Genomic DNA, 12,288 nt, shown 5'->3' with positions numbered 1-12,288 from the left:
CCAATTCAGAGTGATAAAGCACCTCTAAAAGTTCCACACATTGTCATCTTAGACACTAATATCAATGACTTAAAATTAAGTTCTCAGCACCTCATCAAACTGAAGGACATCAGTGAGTTCATTTGCATATTCAGTCACTAAATTAAGATAGTTCACCCAAAAATGTAAATTCTGCCATCGTTTACTGTCTACATGTTCTACAGTTTCTTCTATTGAATGCAAAAGAAGATATTTTGAAGAATGTTGGTAACCAAGCAGTTTAATAGTAGACATTGACTTTTCCCCCCTTGTTATTAAAGCCAATGGCTATCTTCATCTGTAAGTTTACCAACATTCTTCAGAATATCTTCTTTTTCTCAAAAGAAAACAGACATTCATACAGGTTTAGAACAAATTGAATGACAGACTTGTCATTTTTGGGTGAACTATCCCTTTAAGACTGTGTCTAAAGAACTAATCTGACCAACTAGCAGTTAGTCAAGAGGTAATCAGTCTTTTTGGATTCAAGTTAGACTATATTTTATGTAACCCACTTAAAAGGTTAAAACCATTTAAAACAATGATTACCTTGTAAGACTAATCTAAGCCGTTTATGCAACCAACCACAGGTATTTGTGAATGAGAGATAGGTCTGCTGCTTAATGAAGATTATTATACTGCATAAAACAACACCCCTCCATATGGAAGCGCTAACTTGTGAAATTCCAAAGGGTGAATTAAAACAGCATGATCTTCATCCTATCACCTTAACTAGAGCATTTATGTTACTAGAGCATTACTAGAACATTTATGTTATAAAGAGCATAGGTGGGGACCATGATATTCACCAAATGTGTTCTCACACATGCCATATATCTCATATAAAGAAGCATCATGCATTTTCATAAGAAGCTCACTGCTTCAATCACACCTCCTGCACTGTATGTACACAGACAGACACAGATGCACCAGTGCACACACCCTCTCTGAGTCAATGAGCACTTGTGTCCTGTCTTGTCCTCTCCAGCTGGCTCTCTCAGTGGCTTACTCAGCGTGATTGGACCGTCACTGATAATCATGAGTCACATGCCATCTTCATGTGGACAGCAGTACTCCAACAGACAAAACATGAAACAACTTTTTCCCCATAATGTTTCACATTACTATTGTGAAATATATCTAAATGCAAAGGACAAAGCAAAGCAGCTGTTCGATAAACAATGATCTAATGATGAAAGATTGCACAAGATTATGCAATTGTTTGGTCACTGAAAAGCAGACAGAAACAGTGCAGAGCTCTCAGTATTTTTGATATCTGCACAGGTGAGCACTTCTACTTGAACCATAATCAAGCTTTTTTGAGCTATAATAATAATAGGCAAGACTAAGGTGTCGGTGGCAAGGAACAAATTCCACAAGATGGTAGGTACTGGATAGTCTCACATAGCCAGACCTTTGACTGATGGCACAAAGTCTGATCTGTAAAAATTATTTAGCCAAGTTTTAAGTAAAGCAAAGATTATGTATGTTTAATGCTATTTCAGTCTCTCTATTTCAAAATCTGATGATTAATTATTGAATTAAACGTGTTTAATAAGTGTTAATTGCCATTTCCTTGTAATTATTTGTGAAATTTACTAGCAATTTCTAAATGGAAATACTCAAAAAAGTAGAACAAAAAACACAAGAAAATGAACTGATACTAGATTGCTCCTGATTTTAAGGAAGTAATAGACCAGTAAAGTCCAGGTGATGGCATGAAGTCAAGAAAAATAATCTGTTCCTATATAAAGTAAATGACATAGACTTGGAATATAGTGCAATATTCATTACATGGAAAGAACTTTTGAATGCCATGAAAAAATGAAAAATCACATGGGTTTATGTCTGTAAATGGGGTGTATTACTCTGCAGATACTTTTTTTCTCCATCATGTTTCCAAATGAACTCAAACAACGTGCTTCACAAGCCATGATCTCTGCTCTTCTTGCTCTGTGACTAATTGTTTCTATTGTGGTCTTTGTTAAGTTTGTCACTCGGCAGGTCTGTGGCACCAGGCCTGAGCCAGAATGTAGAGAGCAGATGAACAGAAAGGAAGAGTAGGTGCAACCACACCATCACCCCCTCAAAGCATGGCCTCTTACTGCGCTGCCACTCACTCCTGCCGAGGGATGATTAACTATACTTATGTAACCAGCCCGTTCTTGACTTACTTTAGAACATTCACACACCCTATGCAAGCCTCATTACGGATTCTTCAAATGATAGTTCGTAACCACTGGACATGATGTTTACATGACAAAGATGTATTAAAAACGGAATTTTCCTTTGCATTTTTGAAAAGTTTCACGTAATGACAACAACATTGTCAAAATGATCCCCATTCACACAGATCTGCGAAAATTACTAAAATGCTTCAATATGTATGGCAGACCAGTAGTTGGTGATGTGATGTTGTAAAGAAACACTACTCTGCACTCAAGAATGAACAAGTAAGATGCATACACATGACAGCACCGTTTTCACAAATTTGTGATTTTGTTTTCAAAAGTTAGCATTTTGTAGGTTCCCCTTCATGCTGCCAAAACTACTTTGATGCATCAAGGTTTGGATCAGAGATTGTCTTACTATTAGGAGATGAGAGGGTCTTTATTTCTTACTATTGGAGAAAGCGTAATGGTCAACTTGGATCACATGTGCCTTAATAACCAATCATATTACAGCCTTGACGTCACTGAATTTCAGTCATAGTTGTGCATCACTCAGTCACCGTTTACGGATAGCATAGGAATGAATGAGAAGTGACTTCTCTTATAAAACGGCACTTTTGGGTGTAAACTCTAAAAATAGTTCAATGCAGATGTACTGTTTAGTGTAAAACATGTTGAAGATTAGCAGATAGGCTGTTGAATCATTAAATGATAAGCTGTTTCCTCTAAAAAGCTGTTTATTCAGCATAGTGAAACTTCTCCTCCATTGACATACATTCAAAAGAAAATGGCCTCTGGTCTCCTTTCCCACATACTGCCAGACCAGAAGCGTTAGCATTATCCATTACACTTTTTCAGCTAAAGCTTGCAGGCTTGCCTTCTAGTGGCTTTGTTTGGACTCCACAAGACCTCTGAACATGTCTTATGGTATCTGGTTCTGAGACATTAGCAGCAGATCCTTTAAGTACTGCAAGTTCTGAGGTTGGGGCCTCCATGTATTGGATCTGTTGGTCCAGCATAAATGCTTAATCAGATTGCAATCGGGGTAATTTGGAGAATATGACAACAGCTTGAACTCGTCATGTTCCTTAAACCATTCCTGAACCATATTTGCAATGTGGCGGGGTGCATTATTCTGCCGAAAGAGGCCACTGCCATCATGGAACACCCTTGCCATGAAGTGGAATACGTGGTCTGCAACAATCAGCAGGTTGTACATGTCAAAGTAACACCCACATGAATACCAGGACCATTTTTCCCACTTCCAACAAGCAGCAAATTAGTAGTTTATTGAAACAAAAGTCGTAGTTAATAGTTAGTTAATAGCAAGAATTGGACCTTAAAATAAAGTGTGACCGAATTTTTAGTTTAACGCAAGTAACTGGCAGAAGAACTGATTTTAATAACTCAATTTATGTTTCACAAAAAAGGTCCTACATGCTTAGTTGCACTAAACTTCATTTGCCTTGTTGCTTTGTAAAGCATTTGAAAAGACTTAATGATTATTCTCTCCTTTTAATTACAAGTGAAACTGAAGCAAACATCCATGAGTTTGTTGACAGAGACATATGGGCTGGAGAGAGTGTTTCGGCACAATCGACGAATCTTTGAGTTCACCAATTTTGATCAAAAGATCTAGTCTAGTATTGATCAATTACTCTGTACACTCCCGAGACAGCAGGGAGGCAAAGTATTGGATAACCTTGATAAGAAAGAGATTTATCTCCATCACCATGGCAACTCTGATCATTTTCAATTTCATTAGCATTTTTAGCATCTACATATTCATCCATCCATGTTTTTTTCACAAGTGGGCATGTTACTTTAGACCAAACTTTGGTGAACTGTGAAATACCATGGCCTCAAATGTATTTATGCCGTTTTGGATACTTAAATCACATGTAAAAATCCACAATCAACCCTAACCCTATTCCTCATAACAAAATTTTCTAAGCCATTTTTTTAACCAACTTGTTCCGAGGTTATTTTTAGTGGACATATGAAGTCAGTTAATTTAGGTGTTCAAGCAACCACATGGTGAAGTTAATCACATTAACTAATGAACATGACCAGTGTTTGAGGTGATGCTTTACAAGTTACGTTATCAGATTACTTTTTTCAAGTAACTAGTAAAGCAACACATTACTTTTAACAAGAGAATAGCAAGAGATTAACAAGAAAATATCTTACTTTTTCAAATAAGTAACGCAAGTTACTTAGTTTTTCTATTTATTCTTTGCAGAGACAGAGGCATTTTCTTCAGCCTGAGGCTTATTAATTTCACTTTTGGTGTGAAAGGGCCTTTACAGTTGCCAAAAATATAAGTTTTGGGTTTCTGCTATTAAAAATAAATAAGTAAACCCAAACCAGTTGAAAAAAGTAACGCTAAAGTAATATAATGCATTACCTCCCATAAAAAGTAACTAACAGAATTTTTTTTTTATGGAGTAATGCAATATTGTAATGCATTACTTTTAAAATAACTTTCCGCAACACTGAACATGACCCATTAACGTTTGACTACCAAAGTGCCACAACAGATTTTTAACATCAATTTATTTACTTGAAAAGATTGATTGTGCTATAGTTATTTTTTTATATATATTTTCTTATGTAATAAAATTGTGTTCTTACCTTTTGAATTGTGGTTTAAGTGTCCAAGTTTCGATTACTATTCTGAATAGATCAGGATTTTCATTCTGAAATAAGCCACTTTTTAAATCAATAAAATTCATCTTGATTGAGGAGTTTCTCTTTCTAAGATAGCTTTCAGATGCAGCAAAAGCAGATAAAGTTGTCATTATCAACAACTTGTTCCAAGATGAAGTCAGTGTTGTATCTATAGCCACTGGAGTTGTTTGTGCTTATGTAATGGGTGAACATGCTCAGAGACCCTACTGGGTGTTAGCTGCTCAGGACTGGCACACGTTCACACCATGTCTCTCTCCTTCTGCTGTCCGTGACAGAGGGGAAGCATTACTAATCTGCCACAAACAGAGCAACAGAGGCTCTCAGAGATGAAGGCCAGAGGATGTATAGAAAAACATGTATGGAGACAGAGCAAGAGGATGAGAGAGAAAACAAACTAGGACATAAATGAGCATGTAAAGCCACTTTTGTTCTGCTGTGACAATGAGTGGGTCTTCTCTATACTATCGTGCCTTGCATGGGTGAAATTTCCATGACAAAGTCTAAGCCCAAGCTTTGACTAAATCGCAATGCAGTACACATTTATTTGCGTCCAGGACCTGAAATAAATTCTGGAAACCAATCTATGTTATTCATGAGAGTTCAAAATTCCTGTGGTGCATCATTCGGAGCACAGCCGTGTTGATATTTAGGCAGTGAAGATCAATGGGAAAACTTCTGAGAAGCTTGCCTCAAATTGCAATGTGAGTTTGAAAGGGAAAACACTCAAGTGTTAGGCTGAGGTGCCAGTTTTTAAACCCACTGAACAATAGAGCTACTGATTGCCTTTTGCTTTTTGTGACTGCATATTGGAGGGTTTGTTCTCATAATGGCAAGAGCCTGACTAAATGCATGTCTTAATTGTAATGTTTTAAGGAATCACACTGAGAATGGGAATGAAAGTGATTAAAAGGTGAGAAAGCATGAACGATGGAGGTTGAGGCAGCGTCTGGAATATAAAACACAATCTTTGAAGTGTTTTTACATTGTTCCACAGGTTTGAAATGAGAGTGGCTAGACACACTTACAACCGTGCACATAAGTGCTACACATTTCCGCTCTTATTCAATTTAGTACTCAATGAAAATTAGAGAATATGATGCTATTTCTAATAATTGTGCTGGTAAAGACTGATTTATATTTCAGTACACACATATATTGAAATGTGAAATAGGCTTGCATCAGGGACCCCTTAAAGGGGAAAACATTTTCTAACGACCCTTTCATAATAATTGTAACAGTGATTAATCATACGGTATGTAAAATGTAACAGTTCCTATTCTTTTGTTAAACACTGGGCTGCTGCACAACATAGGTTTACTGATAAAATTGAAACATGGAAGAAAATTTGTGTGATAATTTCTTTAAAATAAAGTTTTATTATTAGTGGTATAGTTATAGTAGTAATAGTATTATTATTAATAATAATAATAATAATAATAATAATAATAATGAGAAGTACATTGTACTGAACAATACTAAAGTCAAACTAAACTTTTATTTTGATGGGTTGTCGTGTATATTATATGACAATAGTTTGATGAAATGGAGAAATTCTGGTGAAGTGACTCAGATCATCTCTGGAGATGAAGTGCATGTGTTCATGTCCTTATATAGTGAGAGAGTATGTATAGATGAAACTGCACATCTGTGGCACCCATTGTCAAGTGTATGGTCAGCTTTTCTGTTTCAGTGTTTCTGTTTTTCTTTTGACCTAGTTTCCTTTGTTTCCGTAGCTCCTGATTAGCTCACACCTGTTCTCTGTTTCTTTGATTACTCCCGGCAAGTATGTATAGGCCCTCAGTTTCTTCCCTTCCTCCCTATTTCTTCATTTCTTTGTCTTGCATTGATGTTGTAATGTTGGTTGTAGTTTAAATCGTTGTTCTGGTTTAATTTGGGTTCCTTTTCATCTTGTATTTTTGGAATTTACTATACAGCTGGTCTGTGACACCTATTTACACACAGACACAGAACATGCAGACTTCATATTTAAATAGCAGTCTTTTACACTTTAAGATTCTTTGACACTAGTCCATATCATTCGGTTAATTGTACAATGCTACTTTAGATTTATAAATTTGTGTTCTGCAGTAAATTTCATTTTTATGACCGGATTTTGCAATTCCATCCACTTTTTGCATTTTCTGAAATCATAGGACTCTAAAATTATTTTGTGGACCCCCTGAGTATGGGTCACTGGCCCACTTTGAGAACCTCTGATCTATATCATCGCTACATATCTATATACAGTACAGTAGGATCCAAAAGTGAGGTCACTACCAATAACGACTTTAACAGGACTGACAATGGTATTGTCAGGTATTCTGCTACTTTGTGAATGTGGTCCGTTTATAGTGGTCCGAATTCACAATATTCAGAAGCCAATGACATTTGCTGAGATTCTGTTAGAATATCTAACAAGGCCACAGGAATTCAAGCATGAAAGGTGGGGAAGTGATGCTACTGACCTTATAGTTCATGAGATGCAGTTTCATGAATCCGATAACAAGTGGGCAACACTATACAGGTGTAAAGATTTTTTAGATTGTCCACTCTCGACCACTTCCAGTGACAGTCGAAAATGCAATGGAATTGCTTTCATACTGTAGACATTTGTATGGTCAAATGCATTCGAACAGCCACAAAAGACTGCTTTGACGCCTACTGAACTAACACATGAGCAATAACACATGATCAAACACGCCAAGAATTGTCTTAAATAACCTTGACCGTTGACGTCATTGGATTACGTGCACCTAAGGGGTTAAAAATAGACATGAAACGGACACACCTTCAGGTTTCTTTGTCTTTAGAGACTGCATTGTGTGTGTGCTGTGTGTTCAGTCATGTCTAGCGATGTGCACAAGTCATCCCTGACGATAACATACAAATGATTATACTTGGAGTGTCTTGGGGAAGAACACGCCGTTTGTGCCCTAAGTTGAATGCTGAGTGTGAACACTGTGTGAGTCATTGTCCATCGGAGTTCTCCACTCCAAGATCACCTTCATTTAGAAGCCAAACACTCCAAGCTGGATGGTTTCTGGCCGGTGGCCGAAGGGAGAGACCCCAACATTGGTCTTTCTCCTTTTTCCCTGATCTCCATGACCAGTTATCTTGCTCATGGAGTAAACCATATTCCTCTCGTGTCTTTACACCCATGACACTGATTTATTTGACTATTGTGGGTGCTGAGGCACAGGGGTATACGATGATGCCCCAGGTAGAAGACACACTTGCAGGCTATCTCTCCCCTGGGAGCTCATCATCGCTTAAAAAGCTCCAAACCAAGCCATATTGATTAACATCCACGCTGGTCGGGAAAGTGTTCCAGGCAGTGGGTCAGGATGGTGCTGCCCAGCACACCATGGCGGTTTGGCAGGCGTACCAGGCTGACCTGCTGAAAGACCTGGGCACAGGTGGGAGCATCAGTCATGAAGCGTTTTCAGAGCTACGCCAAACCACGGATCTGCCTCTTCAAGAAAATGGCCCATGTCATCGGCTGTTCTATGGCTGCCACAGAGAGACATCTGTGGCTTAACCTTATGGGCATCAAGGACAGGGACAAGTTGTTCCTCCTTGATGCCCCCATGTTGCCTTCCGGCCTATTTGGCAACTCCATAAATACTGTGGTCAGTAGGTTCAGGGAGGCCAAGAGACACACACATGCGCCCCCTCATAGTGACTGGGGAGCGGCTTGCTGCTCTCAGCAGCCCAGTAAGAGGCCAGACCTGAGGATGATCATTTTGTCCAAGAAGAAGTCCTGAGGGTGATGTGCCCAGGACTGTGGGGGCGCAAAAAATTCCAACAGAGAGAAGGTGCTCCTTCCCGGCACCTTCAGGGGACTGCTGGACAAACTCCACCCCCACTGGTGTTTCGGGGAGCACTGGTCTCCATCGAAATGTTACATTTTCGGTTGCCTCCTGCCACATTTCAGGACATGAACATCTAACATCCCCCCAGCAAAGCGAAGAGTCAAAACTAGTGCCCCTTTCAGAGAAACTGGCAGCGTGGAGGCTACTGCCAAATATCTCTCCATGGGTCCAAAGGACTGTAAAGAAAGGCTACAGTTGTTGACACAGGAATTGCAATTGGAATTGGTTCTCAAGTTCAGTGACGCAGGTAGTGACAATGCTCTCCGGCCAATCCGTGATAAGCAGAGTTTACAAGTCACGTTTTGATAACGGTACAGTTCACTTGGAACCTCAACCGAGGTGGTACTAAAAAAGTACCAGGTACCAGGTACTGTACCCAGTGGAAAACCCCCCAAAAGTGAACTGTACGGAGCCGTACCGTGCCGTACCATGCAGTGGAAAAGCACCATAAGAGATGCTGGGCTTCCAGTCGATGTAGTACATACTATTCTAAGTGCTAGGGCTCCCTGCACTAGAAGACGTTATGCCCTCAGTAGGGCTGTGTATTGGCAAGAATCAGGTGGTACGATACTCATCACGATACAGCGTTGGTATTCTCATTCCCATATGCGTTATTAAAATGGAGCACTGGGAGTAGCTATTGATAAGGAATGTCAAAGGTTACTTGACTGTAACCCTGTACCCTGAAAAAGATAGAACAAGCTGTACCTCAATGCCGCACTGTAGGCATGCCTGGACATCTCTTCAGACAAAGGTATAACCTGAAGGTGTTATACTACAGTACGCTGACTGACAGTCTGGTTGTGTCTGAAATATAATACTCTCTGAGTAGGTACTCCTTTTGAGCAATTTATTACTTTGCAACTGTAAAAAAAACTTCATTCTATACTGAATTAATGTAATCCTGACATACAACACACCAAACAAACTAGCCCAACCATCGCTCGCTGTGTGTCCCGGCCTTAAGGTGTCCATCCATTGGATGCACAATTCAGAATCTTACCTGGATTGTGTCATTTATCACCACCTACTGGCAGAACAATTTAACCTGCAGAAAGAGTCACTAAAAATCCCACTTTAATGCACTACAGAACAAAGACTCACAGCCTTTCTGGACACACAAACAGATTAGCAGAGTGATACAAACAGTGAAAATTCTTAGTGGTTTTGGAATACCAATCAAATTCAATATACTCTACTGCTATACTGTTTGAATCAGTACGTTTTTTTTTTATGTTTTTAAAAGAAGTCTCTTCTGCTTACTAAGGCTAAATTTATTTGATCCAGAATACAGCAAAACAGTAATACTGTGAAAAATGATTGATTCTTTGATCAATAGAAAGTTCAAAAGGACAGTGGTTAAAAAAAAGAAAGCTAAATTGTTATAATATATTGTTTATATATAGTATTTCTAGAGTATTTCTTTAGTCAAAGACTTGACTGAAAACAAAATTCTAATCAAATCAAGTTCAATGTGGTTTCAGATTTATGCTTTGGTAAGAAATGTATGTTGAGGTCACAAACGTAAGCATGTTCATTAAAGAATTGTCATGTGCAAAACATTCTGGATGCATGATTGTCTCATGCCACATTTGTCTTTGAGCGGCTGGCATATTAGATCTCTGCCTCTGCTGTTGCTGTCACTCCTTGTTAAGACAAGCACATCAAGATCAATCAGTAAGCAGCAAACAGGGGCAGCATTTAGAGGCGGTCGTCAGGTACAAAGACAAAGGCAGCGGGTGGTACGAACAAGATGCTGCTTAATTAAAAAGCCAACTCTGCCTCAGCACTGCTAATATGGGCTGACAGAGGTCAGGGACAGTATAATACGTAGACTGTTTAAAGTTTGGATAGACTTACTAGTGGATAACCTCTTTTCTCATCTTGAAATATGATTTTATTCTTCTGAGGAAACAGAAACTAGATAAAATGATATCACATGCCATTGCCAATTATAGGTCTTATGGCTTGGCAATGTTTCTGTGCAGCATCATGTTCACAGGCAATATTCTACCAGTATCTCTGATGAGAAGAATTATTTTGTTCCCCTCCAGAACCTAATGTTGTGCACTGCATTGTGACATCCCTAATTCACGTCTGTCTTCTACTCCTATTGTTTCTTGAATTATTCCTCTATGTTTATGCACATCCAGTCAAATGGAATATGTGTAGTTTTATAACGTTTTTGATAGATGTCTCTTTTGCTCACCAAGGCCGAATTTATGTGGTAAAAAATTTATTTAAAACTGTAATACTGATACATTTTATTGCAATTCTAAAAACCTTTTCTGTTTCAATTTATTTAAAAAAAATGTATTTTATTCCTGTGATGGCAAAGCTGACATTACTCCAGTCTTCAGTGTCACATGTTTCACTCTTTTTTTTCAGGATTTTTTAATGAATAGAAAGTTTAAAGGAACAGAGTTTATTTTAAATGGAAATCTTTTGTAACATTATTAAAGTTTTACTGACTTTACTGACACTTTGAAAATTGATTACACCCTTCCTAAATAAAAATATTTATTTTTTATCCTACACCCCAAACATTTAAATGGTAGTATATATAATAAGAAGAAATATATTTTGAGCAACAAATTACACTCTTAAAAATAAAGATGCTTCAAAAGGTTCTTAACAGCGATACCATAGAAGAACCTTTTTTGGTTCCACAAAGAACCATTCAGTCAAAGGTTCTTTAAAGAACCATCTCTTTCTTACCTTTTTAATAATCTGAAAATAAACAGAAATTTTCTTCAGATGTTAAAGGTTCTTTATGGAACCATTTAGACAAAAAGGTTCTCCTATGGTACCATGAAGCGCCTTTATTTTTAAGAGTGTAGCTTATTAGAAATATATCTGAAAGATCATGTAATACTGAACACGAAAGTAATGCCTGCTGCTATCACAGCAAACAATTACATTTAATATATTCAAAGAGAAACAGCTTTTTTTAAAATTGTAATATTTCACTTTTTCAGCTTTGCTGAGCATAAGAGACTTTTACAAATATTTGTAAAAAAAAAAAAAAAAAAAAAAAAAAAAAAAAAATTGTATTTATTCCAGACTTTTGATTGATAGTATCAAAACTACCATGATATATGTATGTATATATCATATATATCATATCATATGTATCACACACACACAAACCACCAAACAATAATTTTTTGTGTGGAAACATTGGATTAAAATGGCTGTGGAATATCAATGTAGCAGTTAAAATCAGAGCATTTCTCACAGAGCGCTGACGAGAGACAATTAGCTTTTAAAAGTTCTGAGATGTGAAGTTCTCAAAGTTTATCTCATCCCATTATGTCTCTTAACTCATTAACAAAATGACACCATCAAAGAATGAAGCAGTTGGGCCTCTCAGTAGTGTGTCTTTGTGTGTGGGAGAGAGACAGAGGTGTTACAAAACAAGGCTTCAATTCAAAACATGATCAAGTGTGAATTCTGTGGTGGTGTGTCCTCTAGTGGTGAGGAGTATGCATAAGAAAAAATGTGTCTACCACTTAAAACAGCACAGGGCACAAAAA

Source organism: Cyprinus carpio, chromosome B2, assembly GCF_018340385.1.
Source record: "Cyprinus carpio isolate SPL01 chromosome B2, ASM1834038v1, whole genome shotgun sequence".
In the NCBI taxonomy this organism is placed as follows: Eukaryota; Metazoa; Chordata; class Actinopteri; order Cypriniformes; family Cyprinidae; genus Cyprinus; species Cyprinus carpio.
The sequence above is the reverse complement of the archived record's forward strand: the minus strand, read 5'-3'. Positions refer to the sequence as shown.